Here is a 12220-nt window from a genome sequence, read left to right as displayed (position 1 = left end):
TAGTCGTGTGCGCATGAGGCTTTTGTATAAGTTCATGAGGCATTTTCTATCACTGCCCCAGGTTGTGCGTGAGAGAACCTTTAAGATATTCATTGTTTTCATGCATTTGTTTTTAAGATACTTTATGTGCTGTATAAAAGTTAATTTCGCGTCTAAAATTATGCCTAGAAATTTATGTTCCCTGTTTACAGGTAGACGCTCATCATGCAACACAATTTCAGGATCAGGGTGCAGGCCTCTTTTTCTAGAGAAAACAACACAGGTGCTTTTTTGTGGGTTCAGTCTGAACCCGTTTTCGTCAGCCCATTTGGAGACCTTGTTAAGACCAAGCTGGACCTGTCGCTCACAGATTGCGAGAGAACTTGATTGAAATCCTATCTGCACGTCGTCAACATATGTTGAATAAAAGATGTTATGTGGTATGTGTAGACGGAGAGAATTCATTTTTACTATAAAGAGCGTGCAGCTGAGCACCCCACCCTGCGGCACTCCAGTCTCCTGTATAAATTTCCGTGACAAAACATTGCCTACACGAACACCGAATGTCCGATTTGATAGATAACTTTCGATAACATTGAACATATTTCCGTGGATACCTAAGTGTGAGAGGTCTCTCAATATCCCGAACCGCCACGTAGTATCATAAGCTTTCTCCATATCAAGGAATACAGATAAGAAAAACTGCTTATGGACAAAAGCTTCACGGATACGTGCCTCTATGCGTATAAGATGGTCACTGGTAGATTGGCCCTCCCGAAACCCGCACTGGTATGGATCGAGCAAATTGTTTGATTCGAGGAAGTGTAGTAGGCGACAGTTAATCATTTTTTCGAAAACTTTGCAGAGGCAACTTGTTAGTGCTATGGGTCTGTAGCTTGACACAGAGGAAGGATCCTTTCCTTGCTTTAGAATTGGGATTACAATAGCCTCCTTCCAAACAGAGGGGATCTCGCCTGAAAACCATATAATGTTGTAAAGGTAAAGGAGGGTTTTTTGTGTTTCGGGGGGTAGTTGTTTCAACATCTCATATATTATGCGGTCTGAACCTGGGGCGGATGTATTACAACAGTTCAGTGCTGCCTGCAGTTCTGCTATGGAGAATGGTTCGTTGTAGGCCACACTTTAGCACATTTTCTTTGTAACTTTTGCTGTTCTATTCGCGTTTTGTTCTTTAGGAATGTTTCGGTGTAGTGTGAGGAGCTGGATATGTGTTCAAAGTGTGTGCCAAGAAAGTTGGCTTGATCTTCCAGGCTTTCTCCGTGACTATTTACTAAAGGCAGGGAATACGTTTGTTGTCCATTAACCTTTTTCACTCTATTCCATACTTTTGTCTCATCTGTGTACGAGTTGATGCTTGATATAAACTACGCCCAACTCTCTCGTCTTGCTTGCAGGCGCGTTCTCCTTGCCTGGGATTTAACATGTTTAAAGTTTTCCAGGTTTTCAGCTGTAGGAGAATCGCGAAATATCGCCCACGCTTTGTTCTGGTTCCTCCGTGCTTGCCTGCATGCATCGTTCCACCAGGGAACACGCCGCTTGGAACCCACGCCGTTCGTTTGTGTAATACATTTACAGGCGGCATCCAGTATAAAAGCTGTAAAATATGCAACAGCATCATCTATGGTTATACCAGACATCTCAGTCCACGTCATGTAAGTAAGAGTTCGGTACCGTTCCCAAACGGCTGAGTCAATCTTCCACCGAGGGACCAGCGGTGGAAGTTGATCTTGTTTCGGCGTGGTTAGGATTATTGGGAAGTGGTCACTCCCAAACGGGTTGTTAAGGACATTCCATTTAAAATAGGGTAAAAGCGTCGGCGATAAAATGCTAAGATCTATGGCAGAGTATGACTTGTTGGACAGGTTAAAATATGTGGGCTCCTTCGTGTTCAAGAGACATGTTCCAGAGGAAAAAAGCACCTGTTCAATGACGCGACCTCGCGCATGACAGCGTGAATCGCCCCACAAAGTACTGTGTGCATTAAAATCACCAAGAATAAAATAGGGGTCCGGGAGCTAATGACTTGAATGAGCTTGAATGACTCTAAGTCGCGTCTGTGAAGGTGATGATGTGGTGGTATATACAGAGAACAGATTGTAATGAGTTTATTTAAAAGTATGGCTCGAACGGCCACGGCCTCAAGGGCCGTTTGGAGCTTTAGATGCTGACACGCTACACTTTTGTCAGCAATATTAGCTACACCGCCAGATGCTGCGACAGCATCCTCGCGGTCTTTGCGAAACGTAACGTGCTTTCGGAGAAAGTTTGTGTGTGTAGATTTTAAGTGTGTCTCCTGTAAACACAGCACTTTTGGATTGTGTTTATGGATAAGTTCTTGAACATCATCAAGATTCCTAAGTAGACCTCTGACATTCCATTGAATGATTTGTGTATCCATATTTTAAATTTAATTGGTGCTGTGTTTACGGAAACGGAAGGAATGTCTTAGATTGCAGAGCCCTTTCGAGGCCCTGTAACCGGCGTTTTCCTCTTTTTGAAGCGTTCGAGGGAACCTCGCCGCTCCTTAGGCGCCTGGGGCGCCTTGAGGATAGGTGCAGTGTCCACTGCCTCTTGTGAGGCGCCGGACACGTGCTCTTGTGAGCGAGAAGTTACCAGGGAAGGCCCCGCCTTGGAGGGCAGGACCCCTGGGCCCACCAGCCCGGAGGTCGATGGGGTTCCCTGGGGGATTTGGCTGCGCCGGCCATTGCCAGCACTGGAAGGGACCTGGGAGGTTGAGGCAGCCTCGGCTGCGCCCACCTTCGGGGTCGATGGCCCCTTTTCCTCGGTTGGCGGAGCAGCGCTAGCTGCAACCACCGTGGGGGCAGATGGCGTAACTGCCGACTCACTGCGTGTGGGTCGGACAGTCGCCGGAGGCCGTTGTGACGCTCCCCCTGACGCGCCACTTCGGCAAAGCTGGCCTTAGGAAGGTATGCAACCCGCCTGCGTGCCTCTTTGAATGATATGTTTTCTCTTACTTTGATTGTTACTATTTCTTTTTCTTTCTTCCAAGACGGGCATGACCGCGAGTATGCGGCATGCTCGCCATCACAATTTACGCAGTGGAAAGAATTCTCACAGGCTTCGGAGGAATGTTCATGCGCGCCGCATTTCGCACAAGTTTGGCGGCCTCGGCAGCTCTGCGAACTGTGGCCAAAACGCTGGCACTTGAAACATCGGAGGGGATTCGGCACGTACGGTCTTACACGGAGCTTTATGTACCCTGCCTCGATTGACTCGGGCAGGACACTTGAACTGAAGGTGAGTATTAGGTGTTTGGTCGCAAGTTCTTTTCCATCTCGCCTCATCTTAATTCTTTTGACATTTATGACATTCTGTTCGCTGAAGCCCTCCAAGAGCTCAGCCTCAGTGAGCTCCAGCAAATCATCGTCCGAGACAACGCCGCGGGAGGTATTCATTGTGCGGTGCGGGGTTACTACTACTTGGGTCTCCCCAAATGATACTAGCTGTGGCAGCTTCTCAAATTGCTTCTGGTCGCGGAGCTCCAAGAGGAGGTCACCGCTAGCCATCCTCGACACCTTATATCCTGGGCCAAAAACTTCGGTAAGAGACTTAGAGACAAGGAAAGGGGAGATTGTTCGTACTTGTTTAGCTGGTTTTTCTGAGTGGATGACATGAAAACGTGGAAAATTGTGGACTTGTCGTCCGAAAAACTGAAAGACCTCTTCGGTGCGCCCTCGTTTCTGAGGGCGATCAGGAAGTTTGGGGAAAGAAGTTTCCATGAAAATGTATAAAAATTCGGCAACAGCGCCGACCGCCCACCAAGGAGCCCAACGAGGGGACGCTGCAGAGCTCGCATGCAAGTCTGCACGACGCCAGCCGTACGCCGCCACTATAACCAAATATGGTGTACCCAAGATTGGATAGCCACACAGGGTTAACCCTTGCCGCCAAGAAGAAGGAAGTAAATAGAAGAGAGAAGAAGACAGGAAAGATGTAAAGTGAGAGATAAAGACGAAGGTTTGAGAAGAGAGAGACAGGAAAAGGCGACTACCGATTTCCCCCGGGTGGGTCAGTCCGGGGGTGCCGTCTATGTGAAGCAGAGGCCAAAGGGGTGTGTTGCCTCCGCCGGGGGGCCTTAAAGGTCCAAGCACCCAGCTTCGTCTCAACCCCCAGGATCCCCTTTTCCCCAGACACGGCTAAGCCGCGCACGGCCACGCGCGGGAGGGTCCAACCCTCGTGTGCTCGGGTCCGTGCTGTCGCAACGCACCAAACGCCTGCTGACGCAGACGCCCCTGCGGGGCATCCGCCGAGCATTTACACGTCTATTTGACTGCGACAGAAAATGATTACAACAATACCAACGCGCTGCGCCGTCGGTTTCGTACAGCCCATGTTCCTACAGCGCCATCTCGTGCTATCTACGCGAAGTGCCTCAGCGGAGAGCGCCTCCTGAAAACACTGCCCCTATCTAGTACACTGTACCTTAGTTTCCTTCCTCCGTGCGCCCACCCAACGTTACTAGATTATTTTCAGTTTTCAAACTCCGCCGCGGCACCTGGCCCCTTTCTGTCGCACCCGCGGAGTGGCGCGCGCGACACTGTCGGCCGGAAGGCGGGCGGTGCGAGCAACGTTTGTGCGGGCGGACAGAGACGCCGATGCGGGCAGCAGCGTGCCATGTTTTGCTCGTGTTTCTTATTTGTGAGCCAGGAAAATGCTGCTCGCCTTGTGAGCAAACATGCCTGCAATGAAACAAGAAAAACCACGAGAAAGGAACAAAGTAATAGCTAGGGAGGGTGCAGCGCCCTTCCTATCACTTTGTCTGTTCTCACTATTGTTTTTTTTTGTGGGTGTTATTATAAACTTGCGAGCATTCTACGGCGAAATAGTGCACCAGACCACCGCCTTTGAACTTCGTGCACATTTCCTAAGGGCTATAAACTTGTTACACTAATCATTTCAGGTCATCAAAGATTTTTTTTGGAACTGCTAAACTTGACGGAACAGAATGCAATTCAAGAGAACCTGAAGCTTTTTTGCATCACAACAAACGACAATGTAGCTGAGAGTAACTCTGATGCCGACTTTTGACATTGTCGATGATGTGCCGCGTCCAGGTGCGCTCTATGTTTCGACAGCCAAGTTAAATCCAGATCCATTGGAGGTAAGGCACACTGTTCACATTTGTTGTGACTGCATTCACATTGCACTGCTTGCTAGGAAATTCCCTCACTCATGTTTTTTCAGCAATACATTGGACTAGTGCGTTCCTTCGGTTGCGATGAGTCCCATCCTACTATAATCAACTTCACGCAGATATTCCGCCTTCTAAGCCTGTGTACACCTGTTAAAACAGCGCTACGTGGTAGCGTGGAAGGTGTGCCAGGCCCTGTGCTCGTCGGCGTCAACGACAGATTCAAGCAGACGAGAGAAGTCTGCAAGTAAAAAAAAAGTAGTCTTCGCAATGCCATTGAGGCGACATTGATAAGTTGCCTGGAGCCAAGCAGCTCATCAGAATGTGCTTGCAATGAGCACACTTATGCTCGAGGAAACATAGGGCCGGGAGAGTGTTGTTTATTATCTGTGTGGATATGTCATTCATAAAGTAAGAAACGGCGCACTATGTGATCTATGCATAGCGGACATAAGCTTTGAAATCCCAGCAGTTGGCTGCGACAGTTACTTAATTGAGTCAGAAGTCTCAAGCAAGGTTCCTTAAAGCACCCGACACCAAAGATGCTGGGCTTTATGAAGATTGCTAAATAAAGTAAGTCAGCTTCCCTGGAAGAGACAGAACTTTGCGAAGAGATATTTTGGAAGGTTTTAGATAATCTAGAGGGGTGCTGCCTCCCTCTTCTTGCTTGTGCAGAGCATACCCTAGTGAAAATCCTGAACTGGGAACTCAAGTGGTTACAACTGGTATTAAGTGGTTTCACCTGGTAATCAACTGGTCCCAGTTGAAATACAACTGGTACTCTACTGGGAAGCAAGTGGTCCCAGCTGGAGGCAAAGTGGTAACCAACTGGTTCCAGTTGGAGGCTGAGTGGAAACCAACTGGTTCCAGTTGGAGCCCAAGTGGAAGTGAATTGGTTCCAGTTGGAGCCCAAGTTGGAAGTGAACTGGTTCCAGCTATGAGTCAACTGGGCATGTTATTTCCACGTACAGACCAGTTGGCCAGCAACTGGTCCCAGTTGGACCAAGTAGAAATCAACTGGCTCGACAGTTAATTGGGCACCAACTGGCCATGAAATTTTCAGTTAATAGACCAGATGAGCAGTAAATGTTCCCAGTTGGTAGCCAAATGGGCGTATCGTATCACAGTTTATATGAAGCAGTTAACCTGTAACTTCACGTTATGAATCTCAAAATGGGTAGTTCTTATTCCTATAATGATAGTAGTATTCTATATGCATCTAGATGGAACTGACACATGCACTATGAAAGTTGCCATTATATGATCTTAGCATAATTAAATTGAGAAAAAGTACATATTATTTTATTTTGAAACATAAACTGCGCATTCAAGAATGCGACTTAAGTTGGAGCCCGTGCTTGACTTTGACGCCTGGCATGAACGTGCCCAGGACGGTCATTGCGTTTCCTCCGGTGCATTCACGACAGGCATAATTTAAATCAAGTCAAACAAGGGCTGCAACTTAAGTTACGTTCTTGAATAGAGGGGCAAGAGGGTGCGAGGTGATGTACCTAATATTTGCAGATGAACCCGCATTGTCAAGGCTTATTGTTTTTCTTCTGCGGGAGCAAGCAAAATAGTAGTACAGGGGGCACAAATATTTTTTCAGTATAATCAAAGGCTAGGTATCTGTCAAATTTCAGAAAGGGCCAGCCCTGTGTCAAGACATACACCTATATGTCTGTCCTTGTATGTGTGCCAACATGTCTTTGGTTAGTACGATAATTACAATCTATATTTACAATTCATAAATAGCTACTCCTTCAGTGATTTGGCAAAAATTTTTTATTAGATAGTTTTGTGAGGTTTATATGGAAGCTGTCTACACATTGAGATTGGATGCTTCAGGCTGTTTATTTCATGTTTGAAAGGAAAAAAAGCATGTGATGTGTTAGATGAACAGCTCGAAATTTTTATTTATGTGACTACATTTATCCAAAGGCACATGGGCAGGGGTTACATGATTAAATCCATACAAAAATATACAATGTAAAAGAGACTGTACCTAAATACTGTTTATACATAAGGAACAGATTACCAACACACTGCTTGTTCAATGCAAACATAATACATCAAAGAATAAACACTGACAAAAAAAGGAACTTGGAAACAAAGAACAAGAAAATGTTCAAGAAATGTTTTAGATGGTGTTCTACCACAAATATTCATGTCATTGGTTGCAGTACCAGGTTTCTGCATGCTTCAGGGAAAACGTTATCAGGGGCTCAAACATCGCTTCAGGACCTTTGTTTTATTTGTTTATCCTACGTGAGAAAAAGAACTATCTTTAATAAGTACAACACTGACATTACCATGAAATGCATGTGGGCGGCTTTAGATATGTCCACTTGTGAGAATCAGAATCATGTTTTACTGAGCTGCTAATATGTGTAATAAAATTGAAGATATAGAAGGAGTTCCTTGAGCATAAAGCTGTAGAGGGACATCCTCTCAGGTAGTAGACAAAACAAATTATATTATTACACGGCCAAGACAGGAACAAAAAACAAAAGAAACAATAATACATGAAATACCAATGCAAAATACCGCCGTGAATACACAAACAATACAAAATAATGCCAACAAAGCAAACGTGATCATGCAAAATAAAGTAATCTCTTGTAGAAGGGAAGAAAAGATGTATAAACAATAACAGAGAATGCAAGTTCTAGGAGGACATAATATAGCACAACCAGGAATCCTGTATTTCCACACAAGATTCAGTCGAAGAGATAGTCTAGAAAAAAGTACAGTGACCTTTGAAATGGTCCTGACAATAAGACATTCTTTTACATGCAAGTAACAAAGCGGTTCTGAATAGCTTTCAGGGAACAAGTTTATTAGTTTTCACGTTCCATGCCGTAGTGGCATACTCAAGGTAAAAGAGTCAAAACATATAAATTGCAATTCATTTCCTAAGCATGCAGCATGGTTTTAAGGTCACTGATTCTACAATCTTGTTCTAGGTTAATTCTAATGATAGAATTTTATTTCACATTTATGGTCAGCAAAATATTCATGTTGTAGGAAGTAACTACACCAATAATTATTCAGTTTTCTGTGTTGAGACCTCATAAGCCACAGTAACATGCCGGAAATAAAGTTGCAAAGCAAAATCTCTTCAGCATGCCACCTGGTAACTGCATCTGGCAAACAGCCTGGCAACAAAGTAGTATCGTCGTCTCCCATCATGCTCTATGCACAAACATCCCGATCGGTAATGTCAACAGAGCTCGGGGGACATCACGGGAAGCCCCAGAACCACAGAACTCGTCAAGTTGATGACATCAATGTCGAAAGGTGCTACAATGTGAAGTTACCAGCCGCATGGTCTTTAGCGTTGTACTATAAGGATGTTTTCGGAAACATTTATTAGTAACATTCAAAGATACCAGAGGAAGTAACACTCATTTGTTATTAACATTCAATTTATCCAGAGGAACTGAACAACACAAACATTGTGAGTTTTAAATGGGCTGTTGTAGCTAGTTTAAACTTTGCTGAATACTAATTTCCTGAAAACCGTGACATTAAATGTTCTAAGCATCACCTCCGCCAACCCGCGGCGGAGGTGAAGCAGGCATTAAGCACTCCCCATATGTGGGCCGATCCCGAGGATAGTGCAATGCCGGGCCGACCCGCGGCGGTGTAGTATGCCATTAAGGGGCCCACATACACAGCTTCGCTGGTCATCCTTCTTCGCAGAGTGGAAGGGCACTTCCGATTTTGTTCTGTAACAATATGTATAAAGCTCATAGCAAGCATACTCACAGATTGTGCTTATATTTAAAGTTATTTAATAAAAAGCGGAATGTACACAAAAGTTAAGTAAAAAATGTATTACTGGAAACGATTGACGAGATTGCAAAAAAACTGCATTCCATCACATTCAATCCAAAGGCATGCAGCTGTTTTATTGTCAACCTCTAGGACCTTCTCTGGCATGCACTTTTGAACGCTTGAAATGTGTGTTGTGCCAAAAGAGAGAGAACTAACATAGCTCTTCGATACGAAGTAAATTCTCTTTCTGTCACTGCAGCTCACTGAGACAATATGCTGTATCTTTGCATGCGTATTGTTTGGCAGTCGTACAGCTGTGCAGTCAGTTCTGTCAGGCCTTTGGTATTGTTCACGGTGGAACATATGCCCTGAGATACGGACTCTGTCATGTTCCTCAACAGGGCCAGTGATCGGCTGAGGGACCTGTGCCTCGATTAATCTACGAAGGGACACACTGGCAAGCCTTGGCTTGCCTAAAAGGGCTAGCGATTCGTCCTTGTGCATATCCCAGCACACAAAATCTTTAACTTGGCGACTTGCAGTTGCCTTGTATGCACCAACCTCGTTGGCCATTAGGACTCTGCTCATCACCTGATGAGACACGCCCTTTGCAGAAGTAATCAATTTTTTAATCTTTCCTATTCCTGCTTCAAAAACAAAGCAAGTGTGTGCCCAACGTGGCCCTTGCATCGTAGCACTTTTTGCAAGATGTAGCAATAAATGCACATTTGATGTCATTTCTTTTTTGGAATAAAGGAATTGAACACCAACAACAAATTGCACAAGGCATTCTGTGCTCTGCCTTATGTCTTCAGCTGAGACAGTATCTGCAGGTAGGAGGTGAACTGCTTTTACCAGCAGGCTGAAGTGCTTCATGTACTTGCCTGGCAACATTCCATCAACACACACAAGGCTGAAATATAAACGCCACTGCTGCCACTCACTTGCCTTCCAAAACTTTCTCAGCTGAACAGATCTCGGCAGGCGTGTGATGCTTTGTGGTGGCTTTATGGCACACAGCCTTTGATCGATTGTCCTAACACATTGAGGTGATCTAATGTAATACGGAGCCCCAACACCAGACAATCACAACTCCATAAACTGGCATGTCACTCCAAGCAAAACACAGTGCATGTAGTCAGGGGTGAAGCCCCACACAATATCAAATCCCAAGAAGTTTATCAGTGGGGATGGCCCCTTCACTCCCCGAACATTCACTCCACTTCTGCGAGCTTCAGCCATGTCCTCAATCATTCCTTCTTTAGTCCTGTCAGGCACAGCTGTGGCGCTGACAGGATACTTGACTGTTCCTGCCAAATAAATATAAAAGAAATAAATTAAGTACAAAACTAACTAGTAGGCAAATAAACCTTTGCTGCAATGAATAATACATATTCCAACTTGTATTAATATTCCTGAATACATGTGACACTCCCAACAGCCACGTCAGTGCATGCTGATGTGAAGTTCCCATTAAGCTTTCAAAAAGTTTGTACAAGTAAAAAAAAGAAAGGCTGCAGCCTTTCTTTTTTTTTTCTTGTATTTACACTGACCTTTGGTATTTACACTGACTTTTACTTGAGGCAAAATTACTTCGCAAAAAGAATGCTCAAAACACAAATTTGTGTAGAGGAAATAAGAATGCAGAAACCAAATTACAGTGGCAAACTAGTGATGGTAAAACCCATAGACAGATTAAAATGCAGTCAGCTAGATGTTTTTGTATAAAAGTGAGTTTGCTTACCTTCAATGCACTTGCCAGGGTGCTAACACCAGCCACACCCAAAGTATCCATTATACTGGACCGTGTTCTGCATCAGAGCCCTCGCTGGGGCATCAGCCGTACCAGTGGAACAGTAGACCTGTAAAGACCGGAATAGGAAAATAAGGTCTTTGATGTAAAAATGAGAAGCTGTCATATGGTTTTCAAATGGCGCAATTTCAATTGCAATTGAGCCCAGCTGGGATAGAATTTGATGATGATGATGTGTGGTTTTTAGTGGCGCAAGGGCCAGGTTTGGCCAAAGAGCGCCATGACAAGTTGTAATGTTGACGATGTGTTATGGAAGATGTGACTTGGCTGTAAAGTGGCCTAAAAATATTCGCTGTAGAGTGCGTAAAATTAACTTGTTATAAAATTATGGCGATGACAGATGACGAATACTATGAACACTAAAATCCATCGTGAAAGAATGATGCAGAATAGAAAATATATGAGATGGTAAAAATGCCTGGAGCACTGTTGCCTCGCCAGAGCCCTTCAAACACAAGGGCCTAGAGGCACGTGCTACACGAAAGAACTATCGCAGCGCCATCCTCTGAAGAGAGGAGACGCTACGAACATGTTGGGCTAACAACATGCAACACAACATCTTTCAGATAACTTAGGACTGCGTTAGTGTCGAAGAGCGGTTCTGGGCCGAGTAACATTACAGGATGAAGGGGAATATGCTGCCGGTATGCTAACGGAAAATGTTTCTTTCTGTCAGATTCGGCTTTCCGACACTCCAGGAGGACATGGAGGACGGTCAGCCTCTCCCCGCATCTACCGCAAGTTGGAGGATCATTTTCAGTGAGTAAGAAGTTGTGTGTACCAAATGTGTGTCCTATTCTGAGGCGACAGAATAGGACATCTGTTCGCCGTGATTTTGTTACGGAGGGCCAAGAACCTAACTGTGGCTTTATCACGTGCAGTTTGTTATTTACTTCTACGTCCCACTTACGTTGCCAGTGGTTTCGCAGTTTCCTTCTTAAGAAAGGCTTCAGGTCCGTGACAGGGACCGAAGCAGTAGGACTGACTGTATGCAATGAAATTGATGTGGCCATCTGGTCTGCTAGAACGTTACCCTCGATGCCCCTATGTCCAGGCACCCAGCATATAATGACATGCTGGTTAGACATATACGCTCTACAGAGGACGGAATAGAGCTCAATAATTACGGGGTTTCTGTGTTTACAGTGTGACTTCAAGGCTTTTACCACGCTTAAGGAGTCTGTAAATAAAATTGTTTTTTGAACATTTGATTTTCTGATATGTTTCATAGCCGACAGTAGTGCATAGGCCTCAGCCGTAAATATGCTTGTTTCAGGGTGCAGTACACCGGATTCCGAGAAGGATGGGCCAATGGCTGCGTAGGACACCCCGGCATGCGACTTAGAAGCGTCCGTATAAAACTCTGTGCACGAGTACTTGTACTGGAGCTCTAAGAAGTGCATTTTGATATGTGTCTCTGACGCATGTTTAGTGACCTGTACAAAGGATGTGTCACATTCTATCAGCTGCCACTC

The 12220-nt window shown here is 44.9% G+C and overlaps 1 pseudogene; it reads right to left on the bottom strand.

The window, feature by feature from the left end:
* Window positions 1–7007: 7007 nt before the first annotated feature.
* On the bottom strand, window positions 7008–10727 carry LOC135898965 (uncharacterized; annotated as a pseudogene).
* Between the last annotated feature and the right edge of the window lie 1493 nt (window positions 10728–12220).

The sequence above is a fragment of the Dermacentor albipictus genome, chromosome 7, assembly GCF_038994185.2.
Source record: "Dermacentor albipictus isolate Rhodes 1998 colony chromosome 7, USDA_Dalb.pri_finalv2, whole genome shotgun sequence".
Lineage (NCBI taxonomy): Eukaryota > Metazoa > Arthropoda > Arachnida > Ixodida > Ixodidae > Dermacentor > Dermacentor albipictus.
Note: the sequence above shows the minus strand (reverse complement) of the source record. Positions and strands in the feature narration are given on the sequence as shown.